At 42.4% G+C, this 18,368-nt stretch overlaps 1 long non-coding RNA gene across 30 annotated transcripts in view; it reads right to left on the minus strand.

Annotated features, from left to right (window-relative positions):
* LOC109550584 (uncharacterized) overlaps positions 1–18,368 on the minus strand; it is a 143,129-nt gene that overhangs the window by 67,839 nt on the left and 56,922 nt on the right. For 27 of the 30 annotated variants that reach the window (XR_012329351.1, XR_012329352.1, XR_012329350.1 and 24 more), the window contains 4 exons: positions 4,902–5,028; positions 2,247–2,434; positions 1,887–2,050; positions 1,641–1,775 (listed from right to left, as the gene is read on the minus strand). This is a non-coding gene — a long non-coding RNA (uncharacterized lncRNA). Of the gene's footprint in view, positions 1–1,640; positions 1,776–1,886; positions 2,051–2,246; positions 2,435–4,901; positions 5,029–5,093; positions 5,193–18,368 lie in introns of all 30 variants that reach the window. The other 3 variants (XR_012329357.1, XR_012329338.1, XR_012329355.1) reach the window with 3 other exon arrangements.

Below are 18,368 nucleotides of genomic sequence, written 5' to 3' on the forward strand. Positions count from 1 at the left end.
GACAAAGTTGCAAAAGCAATTCAATGGGAAAAAAGTATTTTCAACAAATGGTGCTGAAACAATTTTACACCCATATGCAAAAATATAACCTTGACCTAAACTTCACACTTTACACAAAAATTAACTCAAGGTGGATAATTGATCCAAATGTAGAAAATAAAGCTATAAAACTTTTAGAAAAAAAGAACATAGAAGAAACTCTTCATGACCTTGGGTTAGGTAAAGAGTTCTTAGATATGATGCCAAAAGCATGATAAACTGGACTTCAAAATTTTAAAGTTTTGCTCTGTGAAAGACACTGTTAAGAGAATGAAAAGACGAGCCACAGGCTGGGAGGAAATATTTTCCAACCACATATCTGACAAAGGACTTGTATTTAATATATAAAGATCTTTCAAAAGTCAACTCTTTATCCTCCTAACCATAAGATCATTCTAATTCAACCTGCCCTCACTGAGCATGTGCTCTAGGCCAGACCTAGTGCTGGATACTTTCACATCCAGTGTCTCACTGATTCCTTATACCAATCACAATTTAGGTAGTGATCATTATCGCCATTTTAGGATGAAAAAACTGAGGCATCAGTGATAAACAGAGAAAAAATAATAAGATTGATGGGAAACTGGATAGTAAGGCACTTCAATCTTAATCTCAGATTATACCATTTTGATTTCCCATACTGAGGACATGTTATGATTCATAGAGCTAGTAAGGGTTTTTAGAAAGAAGAAGAGTTTTCACTGAAGTAAGTAGCACTCTAGGTAGGAGAAACCCGGTCATCTAAACTGAACCCAAATTAGGGGCATTTGCCCAAGTTGTTGGCTTTCATGCCTGCGAGATACAGCAGGAGAGACATCAGGTGATTAAAGGAAAGACTTCCTGGCTGACCAGGGGCTTCCATGTTCCAATATATGGATGGGTGAGCTCATAGAATCTTTGTCTTCAGGAGAAGAGATGTTCTCAAGAGTTTCTTTCAGGTTAAGAGATGAAGGAGAACGGGGAAAGTAAAACAGAGAAGTCAAAGAAAGAAAATGTACCCAAAATGCCATTTCTCCTGCCTTAGCAAGGTCAGTTCAACAGGTTATCATGCCTTCCCTCTTGCCTCCTTTCTAATTTCATTCTTTAAATCACAGATAAAGTATTTAGCTTCATTACTTTCATTAGACACAATCATTAGTGTGAATCATAGATCAAAAAGCCCAAGTGCCTTTTGGGAAATTCAACTTAACCAGATTTTTTCTTCCTCGGTCTCATAATATGAACAGTGATGTGGTGATGGATAATTTGTCTATCCAAGATCATCGACCCCATTGCACCTTTTAAAAACCTATCAAAACTGGTGTTGACGAATGTAAATACTGTCTTCAATTTTAAATAGACCTTATGGCATGAATAATCTAACACTAGGCATGATTCTAGTAAGCAGAGGCCAAGCCAAATGGGCTACACAAGTATAAAGGCGGCCCCCGTATTAGGGAGAGTTTGAATCACATCGCATTTGTGTGAAGGTTTTCCATTTGACAGAAATAGATTTAACATAGTCCATTCAAAACAGTCTCATTGCAATTCACTGGGGGCTTTAAGAAAGGTGGACAACTTTAAACAGGCACACTTTATTCTAAAAACCCTTTGTCGGATACCTGTACACATACGAAGACAACAGTCAATAGCAAGAATAAAGGTTTTATCTCATTTCCACAGTACTTTTCTCTTAATATGCCTCCAATCAGCAATGCTCTACCTCTGGAATTCCAAGCTCAACTTGCATCTAAGCACTGTCAAATGAAAAGGAGATAATAAAATTACCAGTGTGTTACAAGGTGATTAAATTTACATAATGCCTCTGGATTTGATTAAATGCCAGATCCCCGCTCCAAAAAAATTACCTGTAGAGGTGTTAAATCTTACAGCACACACTTCACTGCCTTTACGCTTTATCCACAGAAGCTCCGGTTTATCTTAGCTGAGATTACTGCCATCCCTCCACAGGAACACAACATGTAGGTAATGCCTGGAAGCTTATTCAGGAGAGTGGCAGGGACTCATGTAGCTGATTTGCAGAATAAATATCAGAAAAATGTGAGAGAGACAGTCATTGTACTCATCCAGAGAAAAGACCGTAGTGCAGACTCAGAGGTAGATTTTTCTACTCTACTAAAAATGGAAGGGCTTCTTAAAATGCTATCCAAATACTTTCTCCCTAAACCCAAGGCTTTCCTCCCATTAACAAACTCTGAGGAGCTCACCATGGCTTGCTCTTCCAGGGGCACACTGGCGAGGAGTGAGGCCACAGTGTGCCAGATTTGAAATCATTCCTGTCAAATTGGTAAGACGATTTAAGCATGTTCTCTCACCCTAAATATTAGCGCACGCCAGGATCGCATAGTGGGGTATTTTCTCATCACTCAGTTGCTGCACAGCCCTGGATGGCAGTCTTTGAAATGAAAACATTCACACAAACAAGTAAAAACAACAAAAACCTATGCATTATAGTTTTAACAGGCACCAAAGCATAAGGCACTGTGATACAAATTTCGGAATACCTGTCACACCTATTGAAAAAGATTACACAAAAAAAGTGCCCTTGAACATCATTTGCCTCTAGACCAAGCCATTGGAAAGGGGCTGGTACTGGCTCGGAAAAGAAATGTGCCTTACCACTTTTCAATGGAACACTAAGAAAAGGGACTATAGCATCAGCATGTTGTTCATTTACTGGGTCCAAGCTGCTTTCGTCGGAGAAAATTGATTACTTCTCTACCAAGACTGATGTAAACTAGTCATTCCACATATTCCTAGCTTCAGTTAACAGAGTCTTAGCTGGGGAAGTATAGAAATCTAAGCTCTACCAGAGCTCTTGGTGTTGTCCAATGTTCTACACATCCATCCCTTTCAAGGGATCCTACTGTTTGCTAACACATGTGCATCAATCCCTTGCTAGTCATTCACTGAGATTTAGAGGTAGCTATGGTCTACCTACAGCCTACCTACAGTGCGCCTGCACTGCATTCAGTGAAGGTAAGACTCGGGTTTCAGGTCAATGCATTATCATTAAATCATAAATAGTAACCACAATTGTGGCAGGCAGGTTGCCCCAGCAACCTGAAACAGTACTTTAGCATATGTCTGACGGACAGTACTTACAAAATAACCTTTTAAAAAGTGCCATTATTGGGCTATTTTCCAAGCATACAACAATTTGAATATAAAAAGACCAAATTCCCAATTGCCTAGGCATCTGTTATGGCCCTTAAAAATACGTGTGAGCACAATAAATAAATAGTTTTCAAGGACACAGGATGTGCTTTAGTATTTCCAAAAACTCGTATTTTGTTAGTTTTTATAATAATCATTTGGAAGGCTAAAACTAAAATTTGTTTTCCTGCAAAATGTTTTTCTTTATCACACCGGTTTATTATGGAAGAGTTGCTGTGAGTCATGAGACTGCCTTGTTCCTTTTTCTTTAAAAAAAAAAATCCCCAGGGAACTCAGGGAATTAAACCCATAAATTTAATTTCAATATCTGGTAAGCGGTGGGGACAATTATTAAGGCAGTCATTTATGAGTACCTAGGGGAAACCCAAGTGATAAACAGTAGTCAATATGGATTCTTCAAACACAAATCATACCAAACAAAGCTAACTCCTGTTCATGATAGGACGACAAGCTGAATGGTGAAAGAGGATGGAACAAAGTTAACATATCTTAGAGAGAGAAGCATCTGATGTAATTTCATCTGACATTCTTATAGGAATACCAGAGAAAGACAATAAATAGAGCTAGTAAAAGAGAAACCTAACGTAACAGCTAGAACTGGTTTAGTATAAACTCAAAGTGAGTGGAACCAATGACAGGGTAGGATAAATTTCAAACGCAATACCACCCAGATCATGAACAACTACTCTCAGGTTATATCAACGTGGATTGTAACCTTAGTCAATATAATCAAAGTACATATAGCTACATACACTGTTGGGGAGAGAAATAAATTAAATGCATTATTGATACATTGGAGCTGTTTAAATCAATCGCATGTGTTGTGTATTATAAAGTCAAGTATTTCCCATATAGAGAATCTTCATCAAATGAATACGAATGTAACTGGAAGGCATCCGTCTGTACAAAGAGGCCACTGAGAAGCACACAGAGACTGTGATGATACGGAAGAGATTCCTCTTTGTTTAGGGAAGGGTGGTAATCCAAGGCTTCTTTTGTCTGCAGAGCAAGTCCATAAACGGTCAGACTTACCTCTCCAGTTGTATTTCCAGACCGATCGCCATTCCCCTAGGTTTTCACACCTGAAGGCTGTGTGGTTCCTCAGCCTAAACTATCTTTTTTAAAGTGCCATTAAAATGTCTTCCTGTAATAGTCTCATCAACCCTTTAAAACCAAGCTCAAAATCTTCTTTCAAACATAGTATTTCCAGATTCCCTAATTAAATTTAATTTTTCACTCCTCCAATACTCCCACAGCACCTTGTTTAAACTTCTGTATATACCTTTATTATTATCTTCCTTGTATGAGAATGAACAGTGTACATGTTGACTTCCCTGTTAGACTGTGAACTCCTGGAGGGTGAGAGCCATGTCTTAGTCATTCTTTATCTTTTTCACAGCAGGTATTCGACAAGTATTTGTTGAATTGAATTGGATTGGGACTGGAATAAACACATCATCTAGACATTTATTATTGCGAAAGTCCCACAATTCCAGGGCAACTGCTATTGGTTCGACGTTTCCCTTTCCAGATTTTCAGGTTTATTTTCCCATGCTTGGAATAAAATAAAACTGAAAACCTGAAAATAAGTAAGTAAATAAGACTGAAAACCTGAAAATAAATAAGTAAATACTCTTCCAACTATTCAATTTCTATCAGACAGTTAAGAAATGAAAGGCATTTACCTGACATCTAGAATGGTCTTTCTTTTGGACTCCAAGGGACTTAGAAATTCCCAATTCAGTGACTGGGCCATGACGTCCAGATTCTGAATCCCCAAAACAAGAAGGCAAGGCAGTTGGAGAATCAGGACTGGAGACAAAAGAAAAAAAGAGAGAGAGAGAGAGAGACCAGAATAGAAATCATCTGCTAGTTACCATGTACTTTATCTTGGACACCTCATTCAGATCAATCTGAATTCCAAGAGGCAACACCCAGGGAAGGCAGCATTGGTAGGGAAAGTGGAGAACTCTGATCTGGAAAATAAAATTAAAGACCACTTCCCTCTTGTAGATTGGTGGTTTTGGTCAAAGTAGAGGTTGTAAGCCTGTGTCTTTAACTGAGGTGGAACATGAAGAGATTAAACAAAAATGCCCAATAGCTGCTGATTCTGCCTGAGGTCTTCTAACAGTATTACACAGGAAGGACTGTGGGGCTTCGTAATGTGGGAATCCCTTTCCAGCTTGAATTGTAAGCAGGAAGTGCTTCCTCCCACCCAAGATCCCCTCCATGGTTTAGCTCCCAAGAATATGCTATTCCAGCATGCGAGAATTCAGCGCCACCCTCTTGCACAGAGCCTAGCATGCAGCACATACTCAGGAAGTGGATGTTGTGGCCTGTCCTTAGAGAAGCACAGGCTCACAGATAAACTAGGGTTGCTCTGTAATGACTGGCTAGCCAAGAAGTACTTGCTGACTTAGGGAGACAGTACATGTGCTGGTTAAAAGCACAGCTTCTAGGGTCAGATGAACCTGGGTTCAAATACCAGCTCTTCCACCTACTAGCTGTGTGACCTTGGACAATGTCCTTAACTTTTCTGTGCCTCATCTATCATTTGGGAATAATTATTGCACATCCCTCATGAGTTTGTTGGGAGGATTAAAGGAAATGCCACGTACAAGTCTGATGTACAATAAGTGTTCAAATAAGGGTGTGCTAGAATTAGCAGTTCCTTGAGGGAGGACTCAAATTGTACACGGCCAAGTGAAAACTAGTAAGGACAGAACATGTCCAAATAAGCAAGAACTTTATAGTCAATGAGGCTGGACCAGAAAATATAGGCTGAAGCTGAAGGAGAAACTCTTACGAAAAGGAGGAAAGAAACTGTCATCAAGGTTGAGACAAGCCCTGGAGGCTGGATTGGCAGCTCCCTTGAAAGTGGTCCAAGGCCAGAGTGGATAAATGGTGTGCAGGTAGGGAAACCGATCAAGCTAATTTTGATTTCCCTGAAGCATCTGCAAGCCGTTGGAATCCTTCAAGTGCTGGAATGCATAGCTGGGTAACACCCTCAATATACAGAAAAGGTAAAAGAAACCTGAGGACAGTGAATGAAAATTGAGTTTATACATTCAAAAAATTGGCCATCTTTAGTGCCCTCTATAGAAAACTCATCAAAACCTCAGGCTTTCCTAAAGTCACGTTTAACCATGCAGCCTTAAAGGGAATCAGCAGGACTGCATGTACTGACGTGGAAAGCGTGCCAAGATATATATACGTAGAAGTGAATTTACAAAACTGTTTCTAGCTCTAGCCAGTGTTTCCTGAAAAAGCATATATGTGTATGTATGAACCTATATGTATATAGTTGCATCAATGTATACATACATACACTTTTGTATGCATAGAAAAGTTCTGGAAGGATACGCAAGAAATTGTTACTGATGATTATGCCTAAGGAGTGAGACTAGGGACGTGAAGGGGCTCTTCACTTCATATCCTTTTGTACTGTTTGCATTTTTACTATGAATATGTATTACATTTATAATTTAAGAAGGAACAAGACAGAAGAGAATAACTAAAACCTCAGACTATTGTACGGCGCTTTGCATGAAGTAGAACCCAGTAAATGCTTGAATGAATGGATGAAAGTCACTCAATTGTCCCATCAGTTGGTATATGAGAAGGGAGAAAAGGATATAAAAAGAAAAGAAATAAAAGGGGGAGAATACAGAGATCACAGAAGCAGCCTGGAGCAGTTTTCACTACCTCAAAAGAGGAAAACTAGAAGGAAAGCTACCAAAGGAAGGAGCTGATGAATACCTTCCCCGCCCCAGTGGCACCTGTTGGCCAAGATTCCAATGTACTTGGCAAATACTGTCCGCAGACCTATGAGAGGGTGTAAACAGAAGGCTCTTTAAGGAGCTGATCAAAGCTGGGCTGTGCTCCAAACAGGGAAGGAGCGGATCAGAAGTTAATGTCCTCCTCCTGCCCACAAAAGATGCTTTGCCATGAGGATGCATCTCAGTAAGGAGCCCAGGGACTCCATGGAAAGTGCAGTAAAACATCCCATATTGGTAATGATATATGCCATTTGCAGGACACTACGTTCCCAAATACGAGAGTTTATTTTAAAATGTCCTCCCACAAAGAACAGTACAAATTAAAGGTAGAAAACCCTGTTAGGTCATCCACTTTCTCCTAAAGGCCTAATGCAGACTATGTTCTGCTATATAAATCTTAACGCTTTCAGTGATGTATGAGGAGGATTTACACTAACAAATCCTAAATGGAAAACACGGGCACAAAGCGGCAATACTGACTGCAAAGGAAAGAGAGTTACCTTTACTGATTCATCCCGAACTCTGAACTGCCAGGATGTTTTTTAATTTATATTTTTTCAAAGAGTTACAACTTCATTGTAGGTTTAATGGATGGAGCTATCAGAGTCAAGTTAAAACAAATGAACACATGTGGCATTTTCATTGATCAATTCCATTTAGTATGCTCATGGCAGACAACTAAATTCCTCAGCAAATATGGGGAGAAACAGGGAGATCTGGTGAACAGCAATCCAAGTGCGCCTTTATTTCAACAAGGGCAAATACTCTTTGGTCAAGGTGGTAAGGTGGCTGGACAGTGCTGTGGCTTTCTTGCCATTAGAGAATTCCCTAGGAAAGCTAATTAGCTCTCCAATGAAACTCACTTACGCTGATCATCTTCAACTCTGTGATTTAGCAGTGAGGGCCCTTATAAATATGTTTTTAAATTTTCTTTTACTTTACTTTTCAGACTCTTCTCTTTTCCTTCCTTGTGATCCAGCTGGGAAAAATAGGAATGTTTCCTAACTTTGGGACAATTACTCAACAAATGACCTATAGTAAAACCACAAGGGGAATTCAGACTTCTATTTCCTTCTCCTTTCTTTTCTTCCTTACTTATTGTCTGGCCATCTGAACGATCAGCCTGGCTGCACCACCAACTTGCTGTGTGGCCTGGAGAAGCGGCTTCTCCTCTCCAGGGCCCATCTGTACAATAAGGAGCTAGACCAAACGAGCAGTCACTTTCGATGGCGTTGACTCTATTAAGCCCGAGTGAGAGGACTCTCAGAAGTCCTTCTTGACCCCATTATCAGCCGGAAAGAGCTGGAAGCCCTCTCTAGTCAGATCCCCAACCCCTGGTGGAGGACACCCAGCCTTCAATGTTCTCCCAGGGGAGTAAAACTTCTCTGGTGTAAAAGTGAGAGCCTTCCGCTGAGGCTCTGGGTTGACCTCTCAGGGATCTGCATCGATAGAGGTTGTACCAACCAGCTTCTGTGGCACAATAGATACTCACTTGGTAGACAGAGCAAAAACTCAATTAATACTTTGTGACTGACTGACAACTTCAGTAAAAGAACTCACAATGACCACACACTTAAGGCTCTCAATGATCCTGCAACTGTCTCTGCCCTAAACTACACTGCCATCTTTATGTGTCTGTCTCAGTCAGGGTTCTCCAGAGAAACAGACCAATAGGATAGATAGATACAGATGTGTATATACACATACCGATAATATATAAATATACACATATAAATACATATATACACATATACATGTATATATAAATACACACACACATGCACACACATATATATATATGGAGAGAGGGAGAGCAGGGCAGTATTTGAAGGACTTGTTTCACATAGCTGTAGGGGTTAACAAGCCTGAAGTTCGTAGTGCAGGCTGACAGGTAAGAAATTCAGGTAAGAATTCATGCTGCGGTCTTGAGTTCAAAATCTGCGGGGGCAGGCCAGGCAGGCTGGAAACTCAGGAAGGGTTTCTATGTTACAGTCTTGAAGCCAAATTCCTCCTTCTTTGGGAAATCTCGGTCTTTCATCCTAAGGCCTTCAACTGATTGGATGAGGCCCACCCACATCATGGAGGGCAATTTGCTTTACTCAAAGTCAACTGATTTAAATGTTAATCACGTATAAAAAAAGATTTTCACAGCAACATCCAGATTAGTGTTTGACCAAACAACTGGGCACCACGGCCTAGCCAAGTTGACACATAGAGTTAATCATCACAGTGTCCAAATGCAGCCTGCCTTTGCTGCTCACCTAGGCCACTTACCACTCTCCTTTGAATTGGGTTTACCTTGGGCTAGCTGATACTGGCCTTGTACCCTTTCCCTGGTCCCTAAATCCTGCCAGACCTTATAAGAATAATCCCTCACCTTCGTTCCACTCTTCTTTTAACTGCTATTAACTGCTTCCAAAATAGCTTCAGTCTGAGCTGCTAGAGCAGCAACAGCAAGTGGCAAACAAAAAGAAGGCAGTAGCCCCTGCGCTCTAGCTCAGGAAATTCCTCTCCACTCAGGAAATTCCTCTCCTTCAAACTTCCCTGTGCGCCGGCTCTGCTGGCTCCCTAAAGCACTTGGCTTTGTATTCTACCTCCCCAGTCTTCTCTGGCTCCGTGTCACACCACTTGCCTTATTTCTGACCTGCTATTCCCTCACTGATCCCAATCTTTGCTGTCCACCAACACCGGGCAAGAGGTTCCATGTCTATGGCTCCCACCCAACTGGCAAGGAAGACCGAATTGTCTGTAGGATGCATTACAGTTCTTAAAACACTTTCACGTTCACTGTCCACTAACTGGCATTCTTGACACCACCCTGAGAGCTTATAAATGAGCAAAGATATTATCTCCACAAAGCCTCATTTGGCAGATGAGGAAACTGAGGTTCAGAAAGAATAAGTCCTCAGCACAAGGGCGTATAGCTATAGCCACTACGCGTGCCTCTGCTATGGGGGCTGGGATCCTGGGTTATTTCATTAAGTCAGATGCACCTTTGCAAGGAACCGAATACTACTAGCCTGACTACTAACAACAATAACAATCTCACCTTAGATTCACATGCAACTTTGCTTCTCAAAAGATCTCAAGGACATTTTTCACCTTTCACCTAAATCTCTCTTTCTGGCTCAAAAATTCGCAACAGCATCTCTTCTCCCTACCATAGGCTACAGAGATACAGAAATTCTCCCTCACCGTCCATCTCATACTTTTAACTTGAATTTATCCTACGAAGTCATTGACTGCAAAGTTTTATGAGGCTGTTTTTTAACTGGCACACAGTGGGTGAGTCTGGACACAGTAGTTAGTTTCCATCCTGAGGGATGGGCCCAGGTAGGAAAACCTGGCCCAAGAAATGTCCACAAAGACTTTGTAGGCTCTAACTGGAAATTGGCTGGGGTTGGGATAGACCAAGCTGGGGAGATCCAGGACCCAGAGACCAGATAGGCCCAGGAAGGCTCTAAGGGTAGGATCTCCAATGACATATGAGAAGTAGAGCCTAATAGGCAGCATCAGGAAGGCCTGGAAGTGAGTAACAGGGCAGTGTCCCCACAGAGCAGATGGAGACACCCTAAGAGGGTCTTGTAATAAGCAGTAGACAGAGGTCCGGGCAAGGCACGCAGCAGCTTCAGTGAGAGCCAGTAGCAAGCAACAAGGGGCTATGCTGGACCGGAAGGAGGAGGCATTGTGGAGTCTCAGACACAGGCTATAGACAAAGATCTCTGCAGGCTGATGGGCAAATCCAGAGAGGTCTGGCAGTGGCCAGGCTCAGACCTGAAGACCGAAAAGAGCAGCAGAGCTCCAGTTTTCCAAGGACAAGGACACCTAGTATGAAGCCAAGGCAGGGACCTAGGCTCTCTGGTAAAAGAAGAGTGGGTAACAGACAAGCAGTGAGCTCCTGGGTGTGGAGGAGAAGGCAAGGGGTTGGTCACGGGAAGATATCAAGAATCGATTTATTAGGACTGAGGCACAGAGTCTGAGAAGAACTTACAGCTACGCTGCCTCAATGACCCCGGACCCTTTATGTCTCCCTTGAATACAGACAGGATGGGGCTCAGAGCCTTGCTGAGTGTGGCGATGGCCCACCTCTGGAGGCCACATAGGCCCAGCTGTGGGTAAAGGAGGTAAAGGAGAACTGAAGGAGCACGAAGCCAATAACCAATCTCCTTATAGGGCTTGTGGAGTGGAGACAGCACTTCCCTGACCAGAGGAAAACCTGTAAGAAAACCCCCAGTCGTACATGTCACCACCTCCCTGATCCAGGGATCTCATGATGTGAATCTCTCCTTCTCATTCCACACGGTGTCAGTAAGTACCCTCCAGAGCCAAAGCAGGGGGAAACTTAACCTTAAATATTCCAGAAGCCTAGAATGGGAGAGCTGGAACAGCTCAGCTTCCAGCACTAGAAATATGCGGGACCTGAGACCCAGAATCCCTTTAGAGACCTGCCCAAGATCGCACAGTGATTTAATAACGGAGGCTGGGACTCAGGGCTCCTAACTCAGCCCGAAGTTATTTCCATTAAATCCCAAAGATGAATATTCCAACACCGGTACAAATCTGAAGATAGCCTTTATGGTAGCCCAATTTCCATCCATGCCTTGGACAATCAAGCTGATCTATCTCATTTGGTTTCAAAACACACATTTATAGATATAGATCAATAGGGAGTAGGGAGACTTCAGCAGCCATTATATATAATAAATTAACTTTCCTTCCATAGCCTGACTTGCACTGTCATTTGAAAAATAAAGGAAATACCTATAATATGCACCTCACCACAAAGTGTGCTATATTTAGTAAATTTCAGTAGCATGGTTCATCTCAAAATTCCAGTATTTCCCTGTTGCTATAGTTATGGCATCTGGTTAACTCAGAGTTCAGCTGCTTTGGGCAATGCTAACACTGATTCCAGCCAACTTTGTGCTTTGTTTCTAATGTACTACGAGGAAAATGGGAGCAAAACATTCACTTTCCCTCCTACCCCTCCCCAGGAGCAAAGCCCCTTAGCTAGTCTGGGTTAAGCAACATATTGACTCCCCAGCTAGCACCAATACAACTGGAACCAGTGAGTCCCCAGGCACTGACTTGATGACGCAAGCAGCCCCAGGTCTGTAGTGGGGAGTTACTGTGCTCTGGACGTGCTAACGTGCCAAAGCTATAATCTGCTCACCCAGAGAGTTTTTTTTTTTTTTTTAACATCTTTATTGGAGTATAATTGCTTTACAATGGAATATTACTCAGCCATAAAAAGAGACGAAATTGAGCTATTTGTAATGAGGTGGATAGACCTAGAGTCTGTCATACAGAGTGAAGTAAGTCAGAAAGAGAGAGACAAATACCGTATGCTAACACATATATATGGAATTTTTAAAAAAAAAAATGTCATGAAAAACCTAGGGGTGAAACAGGAATAAAGATACAGACTCACCCAGAGAGTTTTGACGCCTAGTATACAGTTGTCCCCCGGTACCCACCCCCACCCACAGATACCCAAATCCGGGGATGCGCAAGTCCCTTATATAAAATGGCGAAGTACAGCCTGCCACTCGTATCCATGGGTTCCACATCCTCAGCATACACGGAGGGCGGGCTGTGGCTGGATGCTTGAGTGTCAATTCCGTTTACAAACATATACCATTTAAGGATTCCTGGACAGGACAAAATGTGGACTTTTAAATAGAGTCACTTTGAGAGCTTCTTTTGCTTGCTTTTCAAGACAAGTTGTCTTACGTAGGTTTCTTAGGTCTAAACACTGGGCCCATTAATGGGCTCTAACCTCTCTACATAGGCCTCTATTTCCCTTACTCTGAATAGTGACTTGGTCTCCAAATGTTATTCCGAACATTTATGGCCATCATAAACACACAGGACAGAGTATTTTCAAAGTGTGACAATAAAATCAATATCATATAAATTATGGCATGGATTTGAAATGGCAGGCCATCCTTTAGGATTGAAACATAGAGTTAGGCCCAGTTTTTAAAAGGGCATTTAGCAGGTTTTTTATAATCCTTTCTCTCAGATGGTAATTTTCCCGTGAACGTTTCACGGGTACACATTTTCTGGAAACTATAATCTGTATCTGAGTTTAAATGGACTTTTCAAAAAATCATTCATACACAGATACTGAGATTATTCTACTGATGTCTAAACATATTGGCGATGGATACTTGTGAAGAAGTTCTGATAGCAGACTCTTGAATAACCCTACAGAAGCATGTTTTCAAAATGGTCCCTCCTTTCTCTAACTTGGAGTGGGATGCCCTCTTTTTTTTTCTTTGCTGTACGCGGGCCTCTCACTGCTGTGGCCTCTCCCGTTGCGGAGCACGGGCTCCGGACGCGCAGGCTCAGCGGCCATGGCTCACGGGCCCAGCCGCTCCGCGGCATGTGGGATCTTCCCGGACCGGGGCACGAACCCGCGTCCCCTGCATCGGCAGGCGGACTCTCAACCACTGCGCCACCAGGGAAGCCCTGGGACGCCCTCTTGATGGACCAACATGCACTGGTTTCTGGTAAAATGACTATAGAGCTTTTGCACTGTGCTACATTCATTTCGTCTGGGCTGGCAGACACAACTATGATAAATGACTCTGCCTTTGAGGTTGAAGATTATCATCTGGTCACGCTGCTAAGTCCTCACTTAGCTCTGAAAGTCCGTCACAGAGACAGAACCAGGGGCAGGACATCTTCACACAAGGCCAGTGGTTCGTCTCAGTTACTGTAATTTCCACCTGGAAGCCCTCAGCTTGAGAGGGACCTAGATTCATGGGAGGTCTGCTACTGTGAACTTTTGGGGGATTACATAAATATGAAATCTGGAGATTGGCACCCTTTTTTTTTTCAAATAAAAAGTATCCACGGAATGCCTTCAGAGTGTGTGCCATGTCTCTGATACCCCAGAATCTTAGCAATAGCTCCCGATTTTCAACACTTGAAAACTCATGTACACTGCTCACATGTCAGGAGGCATTCTACCATTTTGAATTTCTATTTATACTGATATTGCAACAGTATGATTACAGGGCATCAGTAGTTTCATCTCACAATAATATGCATTATTGGCCAATATTTCCATTCCTATTTCTAAATGTCTTACCAACATTCCCATGTGATTAAAACATTCAGTGTACAAATTCTTGCCCTAATGGGGACTTATCCTCACTGATGTTCACATCAATTCAAAACTCAAAGTGACGTGAACTGCTAAGTCTTTGGTGAATGTGGCAGGGGTGCTTTGGAGAGCAATACAAGAATCTCAAAAACTTTCTTCTATAATTACATACCCTTTGAAATATATTTCAGAGTGAAATATAATTGGCTGACAGTGATTAGAGAGAAGATAGTAAAAGAGTATCCTTTATTAGCTGGCCCTTGCTTGCCTTCCAAATTAAGGGAACACATGGTATAGGAGAAAAGCACTGAATTAGAAATCAGAAGTCCTAGGTTAGTCTTTGCTCTGCCAATGACCAGCTGTGGGACATTGGGCATGTCTCTTGCCCCTTCAAACCTCACTCTTCCCATGTGTAAAATGATGGACTTGGAACGGCTCATCTCTAAAGGCCTTTCCTACTCCAGAGTCTGTGGTTTCCTAACATTTTCATTCTGCAAGTCATAGTGAGAGTCATCTCCTGTTTTCTGATATCCGTGTTAATGGTATCACTACCAACCCTAACCGATTCAAGGCTTAAGCTTCTGAAATCGTGTTACCAGACTGGCCTTTATTACCTCTTTCTCAAATACTTCCATATTATTCCTTTCCAAGTTGACTTTAATATGAGGTTCCTTTCATTGAGTTTATCTGGACCAGTAAAAACTCACAAGGGAAGAAACCGACACACTTTACTCCACAGGAAGCCTTTTGTGCCCTCTCCGATGATAGATGGGTAGAAAACAATGTCATTTGATGACCAGCTGAAGGAACTTTAAATGTTTACTCTAGACAAGAGCAGACACAGAAGTATATGAAAGCTGTTTTTAAGTATGTGAAGAGCTTTCACATTGGCAAAGGATTAGCCTTGGCCCGGGTGGCCCCAGGGAATTTAATCTAGGACCAAGCAGTAGAAGATACTAGTTGATGGATTTTGGTGCGGCCTAAAGAACTTTTAATAGAACAACCTGTAGATGAAGTAAGCTGCCATGAGATATAATGGGCACCCTGTCACTGGACATATTCAAAGAAGACCATCACACGTAGGGATGAAACCGAAAGGACTTAGTTAGCCTAGGATAGCTGATCTTCGCGGCCCCTTCCAACTCTGAAATTCTGTGGGCTCATTTCCACCCTCACTCCCGTCCTCCATCTTCCATCCTCTCATTTCCTCCACTTCCCTCCCCAGCCACCACAGGTAGTCCGTCAGGTCATCTAAATGCACTCCTCCTCTCTATCCCCACTGTCCCTGCCCAGGCTCAAGCTCCCATCCTTTCTCACTTGGGACTAACAAAAGAAACAGCTGGTAACTGGTACCCCAGCTTGCAGTCCCTCTCCCTCCGTCAGATTTCCACACTGCTGCCATGATAATCTAAAATTTTTTAAATTGGCAACATCACTTCCATACTTAAAGCTCTCCAGGGCCCTCCTGTTATCTTACAGGAAAAAAAATCCAAATTTCTTAGCACAGAATGTGTCTTTCAAAGCCTGTCTTTCGCCTACTTTTCCACTTCATGCCTTAGTCAAAATGGACTCTTCACCTTTGTCAGAATACGCCAGGGCACTTTTGCAATTCTGCACTCTTCTGTTATTTTTTCCCTCTGCTTTGAATGCCCTTCCCTCTCTTGCCTATCTGAGAAACTCCCACACAACCTTCAAAGTCTAGCCCAGTGTTCTGTAGGGATTTATCACCTCCCCAGATAGAACTAATTGCTCCTTTATCAGTACGATGCTACCATTTTCTAAATACCTCAACATATCTTACTCTCTGAAGATGCATTTGGTGAACTGTGCATGTGGCCACGTCTAGAAACAAAGAATGCAGATGTGCCCTAAATGAATTCCCAATCGACTGGATTTAATCTTCTACGTGGCATTGCTGAGTTTGTAAACTATTTAGCTTCTTCAATAATACTTCTTTATGCTTTGGTTTCAATTCAATTTCTAGACGCTGAGGATGGAAAGGCTTTATTATTATGACTTTTTCTGAGAATTTTAAAATATTAGTTGCCAGAGCATCCTGAGGAGAAAGATGTTGTTGTGAAGAAAAATGCAAATGGCTTTGCTCATGGAATGCAGTGAGTCAGTGGCAGATGAACAGGCGTAATTTAATTTCGCAGGGTTAGACAACACAGAATGGAAACAGAAACTAGAAATGCTTTTTTCTTTCTAAACGATGAATTCTACTTCTTCCTGTTCCAGATAAAGGTCTTACTAGGTCAGGGCAGCAGGTTGAGAGCAGGTGAGAAGTAGAGAATGATGAAGCCACAACAGGGTAGCAGAGAGAGATGATTCCAGAGAAATGAACAGAAAGCCAAAGGATGCAAACTGGTGAGCAGAGTCAGATGATAAGCCCCAAGACCTTGCAAATATCTGCATTTATGCTTATGTGTGTAAGACTCACTCTGGAGGGAACCCCAAGAAGGTGGCTGTACCAGTTGCCTCTGGAGGAGGGAACTAGGGGACATAGGATCACTAGGAGAAGGGGACTTACATTTCACTTAATATGATTATTTTATTTGCATTTTTATCACGTGTTTTCTTTTACAACAAGAAAGCGTATAATAAGGATAGACGTCAGCGACTGTGAATAGTGAAAATGTTGAAGGAACAGCACAAGATACTCACAGGCCAGATAGACCAGCAAGGCTGTCCTACCTAAGCAAACAAGGCAGGCCAGAGAACAAGTCAAGGCCCCTGCCCTTGACCCTGACCCTAAGGCAGTGCTGCCCAAATTGCAGGCACCTGTATCTATTCCCTTCCTACCTTGCTGCAAATTAATTCCGAGCAAGTTTGATCTAGATGCCTACAGGTCTAGCTGAAAATACCTTGCTGGGCAGAACATGAGGGAGGGAGCAAATGGAGTTTCCTGGCAGTGTGATGGTTAATTTTATGTGTCAAATTGACTGGGCTATCAGATGACCAGATATGTGATTAAACATGATTTCTGAGTGTATCTGTGAGGGTGTTTTTGGAAGGTATTAGCATTTGAATGGGTAGACTGAGTAAAGAAGACGGCCCTCCCCAATGTGGGTGGACATCATCCAAGCCAATGAGGGCCTGAATAGAACAAAAAGGCAGAGGGAGGTTGAATTCAATCTCTGTCTGACTGATTGAGCTGGGGCATCGGTCTTCTCCTGCCTTTGGTTCTCCTGGTTCTCAGGCCTTCAAACTACACCTCCGGCTTTATCCAGGTCTCCAGCTTGAACATGGCAGATTGTGGAACTTCTCCCATTGGTTCTGTTTCTCTGGAAAACCGTACTACAGACTGCTTTGATAATTGGGTTCTTCAGTGTACATTATGTTCTTGCATATGCTCTTGAAAAAGGTCTGATAAAATTTTCTAAAAATCTATTGCGACAATGGTCACTTAAACAATGATGGCTACTTGTGCCCTATATGTTGACTCAATCCCCTCTTAGTGACAGATACAACACATGCCATGTGACCAGAGTCCAGAAGCTCTGGTAATGGTGTGGTCAAGGCCAGCCCCAGAAGGAAATCACCATCACCATCTACGAAAACACCCTAAAAGAAAATGACGTACCGAAGGGAAAGGCATCAATGTCTGCTTTGAATACAAAAGTCAATACACCATTATGGAACATGTGAGGGAACTGCCTTTTTCTTAGCAATTACATGGCAGGCACTACAGTTAAAACACTCTACCAAGTTGTGATTATTACCCCCATTTTTACAGCTGAGAAAATTAGGCTCAGAGAGATAAAACTGGCAAGTAGAAGAGTCCCTTCAAAGCCAATTATGTCTGATTCCAAAGACTATGCCTTTTTTGTTCTAAGAAACTAGGATCTAGAAATCACATTCTGTGCAGGAAAAGCCAATACTGGAAGGAGAATCTACCAGAACCGATCAATAGAGCTGTCAGCTAGGTCCACCAGAAGGTGGTAGAGGGCAAGGCATGTCTGCTCAGGACAGGTCTAGGACACGGTCCCCAGTCAAGGGCTGCCTAAAATTATTCCGAAGGACAGGACATGGGCAGCAGGACACTGAAGTTCATCCATCAACAGGGTCATGATGGCTGAAGTCAAGGGTTAACAAGGGAGAAGACCAAACCTTGACGTGAGAGGTACCACCTTGCAGCTCCAGACATCAGACTGACCCAGGGATAAACAGAGGCACGCATAATCTGGCTGGCAAGAAAGGGGTTGGGCTGGGCCCAGATGTTGGCTCTGCCCCCATTGTTCCTTATGGAACTGGATCAT

The sequence above is a fragment of the Tursiops truncatus genome, chromosome X, assembly GCF_011762595.2.
Source record: "Tursiops truncatus isolate mTurTru1 chromosome X, mTurTru1.mat.Y, whole genome shotgun sequence".
Taxonomy (NCBI): domain Eukaryota; kingdom Metazoa; phylum Chordata; class Mammalia; order Artiodactyla; family Delphinidae; genus Tursiops; species Tursiops truncatus.